Consider the following 15,165-nt stretch of genomic DNA (forward strand, 5'->3'; position numbering starts at 1 on the left):
ATCAGGTGCTCGCTTCCATATGTTTTCATGTGGCATCCCTCCGACCGTTGATCTTGCTTTCTGCGGATTTCGAAGCGTCATTTCGATCTAGGTCGTCGGTTGTCCTTAGCCTTCAACCGTCGTCTTAATACTTGAGGCTATTTAAAGCCTTCGTGGGTACTCTCCATCTATCCTGACTTCTGCAAGTTAGATTTGCTAAAGTGCTAAAGCGACCTTTCGTCCTTCGGCCTGCTTCCGTATTCCTCGTACTCCAACAACAGCTCTATCAACTTCGAACAAGTGAGTTTTTTAATTATTCATCTCTTTCCCCACTTCCCCCCTGAGTAAACTGCACAGTAGTTATACTTGGGGTTTAGTTTGTTGTTTTATCAGAAGTTATAGAAAACTAGGGTTTCCCCCTTGTTGTTGTCTTTGTTTCTGTACTGATACGGCTTGTTGTTTTTTTTTGCATAGTGGCTCCCAAGATCAACCCGAACTTTATCAGAGAAAAATCTTGCAACAAAATCGTTCCTTCGGTGGTGGTTGGGGCCAGTGCGGTGGTTTCAGCTAGTGAATCCTCCAAGCGTAAGGCGGCGATCGCCGCCGGTGAATCTTCAAGTCGATTCCCGCAATTTCGTTGATGCCGTCCCTCGCGCCTCCTTTGCCCGAAGTGATCGCTCGTCTTTCCCAGGAAGATCTTGATCACTCCGTTGTCGATGATGCTGCCGGCGCTCCCCGCCGGTGAGCTCGTTGGTGCACCCCGAAGGAGACTCTTCGGGCATCCGAGGCAACTATGTTGGCGTCTGATGAAGGTGTGGTCCCAGCAGGTGCTGCTCCTATTTCTAACTCTAGTGCTTGTTTGGCATCCTCCTCCTCTCCTTCCGAGTTGGAGGATTTTGCCACTAGGAAGCGCCGTCGGGTGACAAGTGATGCAGCTCATCCTTCTCTTGGTGTAGCTCATCCTTCTCATCCTTCGCTTGAATTAGTGTCAAACGAGTTTGACAGAGCGTTGGAATGGTGTACTGCCGCTCGAATGACTTCTGAGAGCGCAGTTCTTTCCAAACTTCTAGATGAAGTCTTTACGAAGTCACTTGGTGATGTAAGTCTTTTTTCATTATCCCTCGATTCTGAAAAATTACTTTTCCGCTCCTCGCTAACTCGGAAGTTGTTTGCAGGAGTCTTTGACTGGTAACTTCCACAACCAAGTGGAAGCGGTTTCTAGGCTCAAGAGATTGAGCAATGAAGTTTCTAGGCTTCGGAAAATCTCTCGAAGCTAAAGATGTTGAGATTGCTCGCCTTCGGAATCTAGCTTGAGAGGTGGCAGGAGAAAAAATTTCGATAATTGGTCGTCTTCGGTCAGACTTGGATGATGCCAGGGAGAAGATCCGGCGACTGGAGCGAACAGTTGGAAAGTTAGGAGCCAAAAGATCTGAAACGTTACCTGAAAGGCAAGCTGTCATTCCTTTGCCCGAATCCCTTCCAACTGATGTTCGCAGAGCCTGCGTCTTCAAGTATTTACACAGTAAGCCTTTTGTTGATATGCTGAATGCTTATAACTTGCAAAGCGCATCGGGATGGTGAGAACGAAGTATGGGAATCAATATTAAGGAAGGATCCTCATTTTGATACGACTCCCTACAAGTGTTGTTTGCCATCCTGAAGTATTTACCGACCCGGGTATTCCTCCTCCCGATTGGACCAAGGATAAGATTGATCCTCCACCTTCCGATCCAAATATTATGCAATATCTGGAAGATTCTCCTGTTTATTCTCCCCTGGAAGAAGTCAATTATAACGAGCTTGTACTGAATGCGAGTTTGGCCGAGGACTATACTTCTCCTTGACAAGCTGGACAGAGAGTATGAAATTGCGGAGGATTTTATGCATACCGAAATATTTTTGTAATCCTCATTTCTTCTCTTCTTTTCCTTGAATCCCCACCAATGGTTGACTCATATGTTTGTTCTAGCAAAGTCGCGTCGATCTTGTATAACTTCTTAACAGTCACCTATGATGACTTTCTTTTTTGATCGAAGATTGTATCCAGCTCTTGTAATTGTTTTGATACTGGCCTCTTTGGATCTTTTGAAAAAATAAGAAATTACTTTATCTTGAACTTTGCTAGCCACTTGAATCGCCGTTGCATTAGGTCTTAGTTGTTTGAAACAATGCCTTTACTTAAGGATTTCCGGAGAAATACAATAAGTCTGAGAAGGAACTCACTCGGGTTTTAAACCGATGCCTTTACTTAAGGATAATTCAAAAATTCAATAAGTCTCGAAGGACCTCACTCGGGTTTCAAACCGACACCTTGCAAAAGGAACTCACTCAGATTTTCATCCGATGCCTCGACTTAAGAAAGTTCGAAAAATTTCCATAAGTGTTGAAGGACCCACACGAATTTTCATCCGATGCCTTATAGTTGGATCTTGTTCTTGAATGTGGTGTATGATGCCCCTCCAATCAAAAGATAGTTTGTTGAAAGCCAAAAATTGCATTGATTGAGTTGAAAATGATTACATCGTGAACAAAATTGAAATCATCCTCAAGGATAAAACTTTTTGAGATGCCTAGCATTCCATGAACGATCCAACTCTTTCTGGGTATTGATGTTCTTCAGCCTGTAAGCTCCTGAACCGACCAGTTTCACAACCATATAAGGTCCTTCCCAAGAAGGGTCCAATTTTCTTTGGTGACGCGGGTCGGAAGCTAGGGTGTTTCTCAACACCAAATCTCCGGCTAAGTACCGACGATTCTTCACTCGAGTATTATAATGAGACGCTATCCTTCTTTGATAATGTTGAGTTCGTGCTATTGCCTTTGCTCGAACTTCGTCCAACAAATCAAGACTATCAAGCAGTCCTTGTTCATTTGCTTTTTCCTCGAACTCACGATCCCGTAACGTCCCCGCCATTATCCCCACTGGTGCCAATGCTTCGGATCCATATGCCAACCTGAATGGAGTTTCTCCTGTGGGTGTTCGAACCGTAGTTCTATAAGCCCACAAGACATTATGAAGTTCTTCGACCCAAGAAGCTTTGTCAGCTTCGAGTCTTCTCTTTATTCCTTCTAGTAGCGTTCGGTTAGTAACCTCTACTTGTCCATTGCTTTGGGGGTATGCCACTGAGGACATACGATGCTCGATCATATATGTTCCACAGAATTGCTCAAATTGTGGACAATGAACCGAGTACCATGGTCAAGTGACAATAATCTTTGGAATCCCACAGCGATATATGATTGATTCAAGCACAAATTTCTCCACTTTTTTCTCAGAATTGCCGCCTGCATCGGCTTCTACCCATTTTGTGAAGTAATCAATTGCTACTATCGGATATTCCCGTCCGCTTCGATGCCTTGGTGAATTTGCCGATGATATCAATTCCCCACATTGCAAAGGGAATGGGATTTAGAATTGAAGTCATAGTTTCCGCCGGGCGCTTCGACATCGTAGCATGAATTTGACAAGTTACCACATCGACGAACGTACTCCATAGCAGCCTCTTGGACCTTAGGCCAATATAACCCAAGTCTTAGAATTTTGTGGGCCAAGGCTCGGCCACCCATGTGAGCTCCACAAATTCCTTCATGAACCTCAGCCAAAGCTGATTTTGCTCCTTCGGGGCCTATACATCTCATAAGGGGTCCAGCATAAGATCTTTTGTATAGTCTCCCATTCTCGAATGACAAATCTAGCTGATCGAATCTTGATCAACCTTGCCTCTACCGGATCCTCGGGTAATTTGTCACCCCTTAGATACTCGATTATTGGATCCATCCAAAGAACGTTCTACTTCAATATAAGAAATTTCTTTCTCATGATAACTTGGAAAAGTTATCTCTTCAATGTAGACCGAAGGGTCTAGATTCTTTTCCTTGGCATTGGCTAGTCGGGATAGCTCATCTGCCACTGAATTTTCATTCCTCGAAATCTGAGATATCTTCAAATTCCAAAATTGGTTTTGAAATGCCGGCACTATCTCTTGATATTTCTGCAAGCGTGGTTCTTTAATGCCATACTCCCCCTGGACTTGGTTGACTATAAGTTGAGAGTCACTATAAATAGTAACATCTGCAATAGATAATGCTTTTGACAACCGAAGTCCCGCTATCGTAGCCTCATATTCTCGCTTCGTTACTACTTGCATCAAATGCGAATCTCAAAGCATATCGAATAATAAATCCCGCTGGACTTTTTAATAGAATTCCAGCTCTCCCGCTCCATCTTTATTACTCGAACCATCCACATATACCTCCCAAGTGGTTGGTATAATGGGATCCTCAATGGTGGGTTCCACTGGTGCAGTAGTTTCTACTACAAAGTCGACTAATGCCCGAGCCTTGATTGCGCTTCCGGGGCTTAAAGTTCACTTGGAACTCGCTGAGCTCAACCGACCAGGACACCATCCTTCGAGACAAATCAGGTTTGTTAAGAACTTTACTAAGAGGAAAAGTTGTAAATACCTCAATTGGATGAGCCTGAAAATATGGCCTTAGCTTCTTGGCGGCCATCATGAGAGCCAGAGCTCGCTTCTCAATCTGCGAATATCTCGTCTCCGCATCTAGCAACACGTGGCTTACATAGTAAATCGGCCACCGTTTTTTATCTTTTCCCGAACAAGTATCGCACCGACCGCCGAAAGGGACGTCGCTAGATATAGCTGTAATATTTCCCCCTTCTCTCGGTCCGGACAGGATCGGTGGTTGTCCAAGTGCTTCTTTTAATTCCTCGAAAGCTTCCCCGGCACTCTTCATCCACTTTGCTTCCTTATCGCCCTTCAGGTCTTTAAGTGCCTTGAAGAAAGGCAAACATTTTTCTCCGGACTTGGTGATAAATCGATTTAAAGCAAGAACTCTCCCCGTCAAACACTGTACATCCCGAACAGTTTTGGGAGCCTCCATATCAATTAGAGCTTGTATTTTGGCAGGATTAGCCTCAATTCCCCTCTGTGATACCATGAAGCCCAAAAATTTGCCCGAGGATACTCCAAAGGCACATTTTTTCGGGTTTAGCTTCATTTGATGTTTCCGTAGTATCGAGAAAACCTCTCAGTCAAATCTGCAATATGATTTGCTTTTGTAAAGCTTTTCACTAGCATGTCATCAACATAAGCTTCAACATTCTTTCCTATCAGCTTTTTGAAAATCTTGTTGACGGCCCTCTGATATGTTGTTCATGCATTCTTCAAGCCAAAAGGCATGACCTTGTAATAATAGCTCTCACGATGAGTCATGAAAGCCGTATACTTCTCATCCTCCTTATTCATAAGGATCTGATTATACCCTGAGTAGGCATCCATGAAACTTAAAGTTTCATATCCCGCAGCCGCATCTATCAAGAGGTCAATCCGAGGCAACGGGTAGCAATCTTTTGGGCAAGCTTTGTTTAGATCTGTGTAGTCTGTACACATCCTCCACTTCCCATTCGCCTTTTTTACCATTACCACGTTGGCCAACCAAGTTGGGCACTCAATTGGTTCTATGAAACCAGAATTCTTAAGTTTTTCAACTTCGCTTCGAACGGCTTCATACTTTTCAATGGAGAAATTTCTTCTTTTCTGTATCACTGGTTTGGCCTTAGGGTCTATCCAGAGTTTGTGCTCTCGCAATGGCTCGATCGATTCCGGGCATGTCCTCGCAGACCATGCGAATACATCTTTATTCTCTTGAAGAAATAACTTCAACTCATCTTTAAACTCTTCCACTGTTCGGACCCGATATAAGTAATCTTTTTCTCATCCTCGGTACACAGCTGGATTTGCTCCAGCTTCTCCACTAGTTCGGGTCTTTGCATCTCTCTGTCTCTTCCCGATCATCTCGAACTTCTATGGGGAGGGGCGGTTACCTTCCTCGGGCCCTCCTTGTCTTTTAAATAGGCAACATAACACCGCCGAGAGATCTTCCGGGTCGAGGGAGAGTTGACCAATTCCCATATCAGTCGGGAATTTTATCTTCAGGTGTTTTGTTGAAACAATAGCACCTATCTTGGATAAAGATGGTCGCCCGAGGATCATATTATAGGTTGGTAGTTCCCGAACCACCAAAAAATTGATTCGGACAGTTGTTTCCTTAGGAAAACTTCCAATGGATAAATCCAACTGGACCGATCCTTCCGCCACCGCAGATGACCCCCGCAAAGCCATATAGATGTGTGGATGAAGGTTTCATCAAGTCCCGATCCACCTTCAATTTTTGATACACCTCGTAGGAAATTAGGTCAGCCGCAGACTCGTATCAATCAAAACTCTATGCACTTCCCCCGTGCAATCTCTACCTTGATGACTATAGCATCATCATGAGGTAAACAAACATCTCTTTCGTCTTCCTCGCTAAAGGTGATAGAATCTTCACCATTCAGCTTCTTCCGCTTCTGCGTCTCTCCGGTTCCAACAAATTTGGATTTTGTTTTCAGACTCCGGAGTGATTTGGGCTCTGGTCCCCCAAAGATGGTAAGGATCGGTGACCGAGTAGCTTCAATCACCTCCTTGCCTTTCTTAGACTTCGGGGCCTCCCTTGATCATTCCGAACTAACCGAACGATCCCTTTTCGGAGCAGCCGCACGTGGCTCACGTGGCTCCTCCCTTCTCCTGCTAACAAAACTGGACAGATGTCCCTGAGATATCAATCTCTCAATATCTGCCTTCAAATGACGACAATCATTAGTATAATGACCATAGTCCTTGTGGAATCGGCAATACTTTTCCCGATCCTGCTGCTCTCCGAGTTTCAGAAGAATTTTAGGCGGCCACTTTAAAATATTTTTTCTTTTGAGGATATTCAAAATATCAGCCCGAGGAGCATTCAATGGAGTGTACTCACTTTTACCGGGGGACCTTTGGCGCCAAGGCTGGGATTTTCCAACCCGATCGCAAACATTTTTCTTTGGCTTCTTCTTCTGCTCAGGAGCCTTTTGTTCCTTATTGGAGACTTTATTATCTCCTTGGCGCGCATCTAGAATCTCCATGACTTCACGCCCGCTTCCGGCATCTCCGTACCAACTCAAGCATAAGTCGCAGGCATATCCCGTAGTAATAACTCCAGGAGTTTCCGATTAGTGAGTCCCGTGAATAGAGCATGTTCAGGCTACTTGTTCATCCAAATTTTCTATCTCCATCGTCACTTTGTTGAATCTTTTCAGAAACTCTTTGATTGATTCGCTCTTTCCTTGTTTGACAGTAAACAAGGTTTCTTCCATTTTCTTGACTTGTATCCCACTGTCGAATCGCCCTATGAATTGGCACGCCAATTCGTCAAAGTTTACGATCCTTCCGAGGGGAGGTTAGAAAACCACTTTTGTGCTGCTCCAAGTTAGAGATGAACCAAAACCCCGCATAAAATTTCATCGAATTACCGAACCGCCATGGTCTAGTTGGTAATAGCCGATGTGAGCTGTTGGATCTCCAGAGCCATCGAATGTTGAGAAGGTAGGCAGACGGAAGTTATGGGGAAACCGATATCCCGCAATTGGCTCAGCAAAGGGAGTCTTCCGAATGACTGAGTAAATATCCTCAGTTATTCTTCCCTTAGCCAACTGCCCTAATTTCTCATTGATGTTGTCCAATTCTTGACCAATCTGGGTCGGGTGATCTTTAGCAATATGATCACGACCTCGATTAACACGATCATCCCGTGCTACTCGATCATCACGAACAGCCCGTCCTTCCCGAGCATTCCTCTCGTCGCGAACTGCTCGATCATCACGAACAGTTCTTCTGACAGTGGGTGAGTGAGTTATTACCCCTGTATCCAACCTTGTGTTTGAATCAGTTGTACTCTCTTGCGATCTGTCAAACCGATCGTCTCGCCTCGGTTGATCATCGATGAATAAAATAATAATTTTTTGCTTACCGTAATCTTCTAAACTCTTCTTCGGTTTTCTACATGTTTCTTTGAATTTCTACTATCTTCCTCAAAATTCTACAACGTTCTTTGTAATTCTATACTCTTCTCCTTTCTTCAAAATTCTACAACATTCTTCAAACTTCAACAACTTTCTTCAAGATTCTTCATCTTTCTTTAGAGTTCTACAAGGTTCTTCTACTTTCTTCAAATTCAATGGCTTTCTTCAAAGTTCTTCTTCTTTTTTAAGATTCTATACACTTCTTCAATCTTCTTCTTGTTTCTTCAAAGTTCTATGACTTTTGACAACTGTTAGGTTTCAAGTTTCTACAACTTTCACAAGTCGGTTTGAACTTTAACTGTTATGTTGTCTCTGTAATTTCAGCGAGCATAACAGCTGCAATCTATTTGGCCACATTTACTCTTTCCCTGGTCACTCTAATAGGATCATTAGTGGGAAGCTCATCATTTGGGTATCTCTCGCAGAACATTTTCATTATTGGAGACACAAGCACCATTGCACTTGCCCTAAAGTACATACGCATGATCTTGTCTTTTTTGTTGTCATTTGGGTCGTTTGTTCAGTCTGCTAGGTATTACATTCAGGCTGATTTCTTCATAAGCACACCCAGTGTTGAGATGCCGGTGGATTACCTGCATTCATTGGTGATAAGAGGAAATAATTTCTGGCAGCTTGGATTGAGATTGCTTTACCTTGCCATGGCTTTCTTGTTTTGGGGGTTTGGACCAATACCCATGTTTGCTTCATGTGTGGTTAAAGTGGTCCTTCTGTTTTTCTTGGACTCTAATTCAACTCCAGTGCCCAAGTATCAGCAAGAAGAAAGTAGATGGTGTGTAAGCAAAGGCTTGATTTGCCTTCATCAGTTAACTCGTATGAGCTAGCATTTGTGATCATCTTGGAAAAGCAACCCGGTGGATTTTCTTCTTAAGATTCGATAGAAATTAGGTGCCCTTCGTAGTTTACCTGAAAGCCTTTCCTTCTACGTAAGGGAATACTGGAAAAGTTTGTAGTTATCTGGGCAAGTCAAATGACAGCTCTGTACATGAATTTAGAATACGATATCTTTATTTAGAAACTAAGCATCATATTAATTTCATCACCCCAAAGAAAAGAGAAAAGTTACTATGATGTATCCTCGATAGTGCACGCTTATCTTTTTTCTACTCAAAATAATAAATTTAGAAACTAAGCATCATATTGACCTTTTACTTTTGATATTGTTGTGCTCAAAATTGACCATCTCTAGGTAGACTAAGGATTGGTCTTTGAAATCGAACTTACACCTGTTTAACAAGGCAAACAATAAGAGCAGACCGGCCAACCATATTGGTCGAATAAAGGCTGCCTCTAAATAAAAGTCAGTACATGGAGCAACACTTGCCCCCCAAAACATGGGGGTGCTAAGGGTCTAGAACTAGAAAGTTGCAGAGACAAGGAAAAAAATACAATTACGTGCAATGGAAGTGAGTAGAATTCAATTATCTCTAGTTGACAAGAAGTTATATAGATTAACCTTTCTAGAGTTGTTTGATCTTTCGGAAACTCGTTCGTTGCTTGACCCATCTAAATTTGATATTTGCTTCCCTTAACTGATTTGTACCCTTAACTGATTTGTACCCTTCATTCTGGATGTGTAAATATTCAGTTTTCCAATTGGGTTTTTACGCTCCTTAGTGGGTACACTACCCATTGGGACTTATCCGAAAAGTTTGGATCCCTTTCATGGGGTGTGGTTTTCACCCCAATTTTCTTTCCTATTACAAGATTAATTAATGCCATTTGGCTCGGCCTCAGCCTCCTGCCTGTATTTGACACCTCTTCTTCTTCTTCTTCTCTTCTTCTTCTTCTTCTTCTTCTTCTTTTTGTGTGTGTGTGTGTGTGTGTGTGTGTGTGTGTGGCCGGCAAGTTTATATAGGGGGCGATATTACTAATATAGGTGTTGCCGGATGGGTGCAAACCCAAGACATCCCATGGGAGTTTGGACTTTCAACTTACCCACTGTTAGCAAGTCCGACACTTATTAACTCATTCTTGTCACATCCACCCAACCGGTACCCTACCTGACATACTCGAGTGTGTGATCCACAACCTCGAAGATCAAGTATCGAAGAAACCATCCTCCCACATTTACAATAATAGAATCATGAACAAGACATAATCAATGTTATATTACATAAACAGAGAGATCAAGATAAGATGCAAAGGATAACAGTATAATCAGAGTGCGGAAAGAATGATACCAATATAATAATCAAATGTAGAGTGTCGTGGAAAAATCACTCCACATGATACAATGGAAAAGTAGATCGAATGTCAAAGAAAGATTACAACCCATTCCCAAAATAAAAGGATAGAAAAGAAGTAATCAAAATTAAACTATGGTCTCTTCTATCTTATCAATACAACTTCTAAAAGTAAAAGTCTCAGAGTCCAATTATCGAGTAACTAGCACATAAGTACGACTAATCCTGACGCGATACGTCTTCACCCATGAATTCCTCACTTTCATAGTCACCATAGCCACCACTTTGAGAGTAGTATGCGTCATCGGTTTGTGCTTCATAGTACTGGCCTTCATAGTCATCAGTACCTGTAGGATAGTCTAAACAAAGATATTTGCAAAAAGGAGTGAGTTCCAAAAAACTTAGCAAGGCAAGTTATATCCACAGTAACTTAGTAAACATGATAGCAAAACATAACATGATGCAAGATGATATGAAACAAACAATGCATGTATGAATCTAACTCTATATATGCTGGTCTCTATTGGCAAACATGCTTTAAATCATAGCACCATACTCCTCTAGGTAGATCTCAAATCACTCTCCCTCAACCATCTCGGTATTTTGGGTTCTCCGGTGGTAATTGGGTCCTGCATCCCTCTCGGACATTCCTTGGCTGGGGTTTAGGTCACCGCTCTCTCACATCACCATAGTATTGGCGCATGTCAAGGTTAAGCCTCGGTGAATGCAAGTCTTCTACTTGGTTATATCAAGTCAGAGTCAGATACTTCCATTCCTCCCCTCTTAGGATCCTTTTTGGCATCCTTCTCACTAGAGTCAGCGTATCCTATGGCTACAACCAACTCAGACTACGGACTCATCAACTCTATTAGTCATCTACAAATAATAAACGGGAAGCTCTCATGTCCTCTCACAGATTTCACACAGGTCTTGAGCGCCAATGAGCCCAAGTCACTACTTGCGACCCTACCAATGAATGGCCCCCACAATGTGATTTATGTCCTCTCATGGGTTAATTACGTGTCTTGAGTGCCCACAAATCCACACTGCTACCACGGGTTTCTCGGTCTCAATACCCTTCCGAATTGGGTCTGATATAACAGGGACATTCAAGCCAAACACCACTAGACAAGCCCTAGGTATGACAACCAATAATCTTGGAAATAGTCAAAGGATACCATAGGAAATGTCCCATACCACTTCCACTGATGTCCAATGACAGAAATGTCAAAAGGACATTCGCCAATCCCAAATCATACCTAAGCAATCACATTCCCAATTTAGTGATAACATACACTACTAATATTCCAACATATAGAAAGATACATAAAAACATAATCAATTGAATAAGTAAAATTACAAGAATAGTATCCATACATGATCAAAATAATAAGAAGAATTCATGAACAAAGTCCTACTGTTCTTAGAGTACTTACAACAATAATATCATGGAAGAACAACGTTATATTCATGAAATTTCCAAATTAGAAACTAAGATCATGCAATCTACGTTAATATGGAAACAATTGTCCTTACCTTAATTAGATTTGAAGAAATTCTGGAGAACAAATTGATCAAGTCCAAGGTTAGCAAACAAACCTTAAACAAGCATAAATACATCATTAGGAAAAAGCCTAGAAGATGGAAGTCAAACGGGTCAAACAGATCAAATCGGATGAAGAAACAAGCTACTGTCAGCCTTGGCAACCTGCTTGGTCGATTGGTCCTGTCGACCAACTAGTCGACCAAGTGAACAGTATATAGCTAAAATCATAATTTTGATCCGAAACTCTTCTTCTGGGATTCAAAACACTCCGAAAATTCAAAGGAACATTAGGAACAATAATCTAAGCCTAATTAGCATAGGTTAGACACCAACAATGATCAAAATCATGATTTTCTAATTTGAAAACATGACTTTCTAATTTGATATAAAGATTAAAAAATAATAAATAAATAAAAAAAGAAAACATGGTTTTCAATGAAAACAAACCATGGATTTAAAGGAGAAATTAGAGGGAACAAGGTTTCACTCTAAAGGATCATTGGCAATAGATCAAAGATAAGAACTAACATGAGGATGGATCTAACATGCTAGAGAATTAAGATTAAACATACATTCATGAAGATATCAATGATCTCACTTAGAAAATCAAATATGGAGATCATAGCATCATTGGAATGAATGGAGATTCATTCTCAACTTTGGAGATTGTAGAAGAGGTATTTGCAAGGATGCAATACCTACTTCATAATCACAGTAAGGAGATTAGATCATAGCAAGAGTAAATTCAATAGCAAGTTAAGAGACTACTAACCTTGATGATGAACAAGAGATGAAAACTTTGAGAATTTGCAAGTAGACATTCCACAACACCAAGAGAGGCTTTGAGAGAGGTTCTCCACGTTCTCTAGGGGTTTCAGAAACAAAAGAGGCTCAGAAACACGTGTTAGGTTTATCCTAGGCAATATATTGGCTTTGATTAATTACTAGGGTTAAAAATTGATGGGGGTCTCAACACATCAGGCCGATGCACTGCCATTAGGTTTGAGATGGGCCAAACCGGTCCATTGTGGGAGTGAACTAGGGTTTGCGATTGCTATTATTAATAGCTATGATGGGGTCCCTCCAATCTCTCAAGTTTTTTGTTGTCTTCTCTCTCCACAAGAAAGAGGTACGGTAGAAAGACGAGGAGACTGGAGAAGACTTCATTACTCTGCAGATTTGGCATTCAAGGTTTGCATTAATCTTCTTCAATATACGTCTGGTGTAAGATATACCTAATACTTTATAAATATAATATTGTATTCTAGTTATTGCATGATTATATTATTGATTAGGGTATTGAGGAAAACCCTAGAAGTTCCAACAATTGGCATCAGAGCATTTCCTGCAAAACTAGAATCGATTGTTTGCTTTAATCATATATATTTTTTATAGATCATATAATATGGTTTAAAGGGATTTTTTTTAGAAAGGAGATATCCAATTATGTTATTCGATTTTTTATTGGACCCAATGGGAGGATCTAGGGTTTAATTGAAACCCTAGATTATGTTAATTTGATTGGATCCAATGGGAGGATCCTAAATTATATTGATTTAATTTTTAATTAGATTAAATGGGAGGATCCAAAATTTAATTGAAACCCTAGATTATGTTGATTTGATTTTGAATTGGATCCAATGGGAGGATTTAGGGTTTAATTAAAACCCTAAATCATTATGGAACTAGATTCTGTTAATTTTATTTTATTTTTGGGATCCAAAAATAAAAGGAACATAATGATATAGTTTTTGTTGAGAGAGGGCAAGAGACGTGAGGGAAAAAGGGGGAAAAAATGTTTTTTGAAGCTGTCTGGGCGTTCGCACGCGCGCAGACGGGATTAATATATTTCATGTTAGTATGAGATTAATTTAATTGAATCCTTATGTTACAAACCATCTCACTATATCAATGCACGCGTAGAAGACTTTCTGTGGTGACTAATCTAAATAGAGTGATAAGTTATATATAATTTTTCTTACTTTGTGGAGTTACTTTTTGTTTGATTGACTTTTCTTATGAGTCCTTGAATGATATCAGTCTTATACATAAGTAAACGGCCTGAAGACCTAAATACTCTAGTGAGAAATTAAAGACCACCTCAATATTGCTTAGAAGCTTGTCTTTAGGGATTATTATTCACGATAGAGTATATATCTATCCACGCACTGCTACGAATGTGACACATGTTTATAGAAATGAATGGCTGAGATTTATTTGATCACTTAATAAGTTTCAAATATTACAATATGAACTCCTTAAGAATTTTTAAATTTACAAAATAATCCTATTGCATCTATCACCACCGACGTCACTGCTGGACTGCTTCACTATCGTTAATACCAGATTTTTACGTCCGTTTATTCGAGCTTTTGACAAGTGAATTAGATATACGTTGGTGACTAAGACAAAATCTAAAAACGCCCACAAGAGAGCAGATTTAAAAAATCTGGTTCACATGGCTTTTGTTCCTCTCTAATCAGCACCGATTTGGTTAAAGTGCGCAAGAAACCACAGATAAAAACTTCAGTTCTATTATAGTTAGATCCAAAACAAAAACATTAGATAGGGAAAAAGCATTTGAATTCTGTTTTGCAAAATAAGGGTTTTGTTTCGATTTCAATGTCAAAACTGAGTACTTGGAAGGCAGGGGAAAAAAAAAAAAAGAGACAAAATGCGATACTGACAGAGAAGACGAAGAAGAGGATGAGGTAGCGGCTGGCAGCGATTTCTCAATGGTGATAGCCTTGATTAACACCCTTGAATACGAGAGTATTTGGTCACCGTTGTGTCGCCGTCACCTAAGAATGAGCAATTTATCACAACATTCCTACTATTTGGGATTCCCAAAATTTCTTAAAGAGGTCAATTTTGCCATGGTAATGATAAAATGTGTGATTTAATCCAGAAGAAAATCGCAGGAGGGTAGGTAACTTGAAGAACAAGAGGGGTTTGTTCGACAAAATCGGTTGTGCATTCAGTGAAATAGGGCTTCAAATTTGGCGAGAGCAAGGCTTTCATCCATTCTGATAAGGTTTTTTTAATGTAAATTTAGAAAGTTTGAAACCTCATGTGTAAAACAAATTTAAAAAAATTACGATCATGCCCCCGCATTTTTAATAGTGGCCATTCGAGTTCAATATGCTAGGTGTCACATTCGTAGTAGTGTGCAGATGGATATCCGCTCTACCGAGAATAAAAATGCTTCCTTTGGGAGTTCATATTGTACACACTCAAAGGTGAGAAGGGAGATAAATCAGTACCACACAAGAGTGGGGTTCCAAGTTTTAGAGATGAGACATAACTGTGTATTTGGTATGAAATTCTTTCCTTTCTCACCACAATAGGTAGCGGATATAGACAAAACAAATTAGACCACAACAATCATACAAGTCAATATGAAAATTTGTTGAAATTTTTTTAAAAATCATAAAACCTAAGATTGTATTTGTGACCCCAAAACAAAAGGAAATGCTTTAGAGTTGATGACCCATACAATATAAGAGGCAGCCGAAACATGGGTTGCAACCAAATTT

This window comes from Hakea prostrata, chromosome 3 (assembly GCF_041222555.1).
Source record: "Hakea prostrata isolate BN-2017 chromosome 3, UWA_Hpros_2, whole genome shotgun sequence".
Taxonomy (NCBI): Eukaryota; Viridiplantae; Streptophyta; class Magnoliopsida; order Proteales; family Proteaceae; genus Hakea; species Hakea prostrata.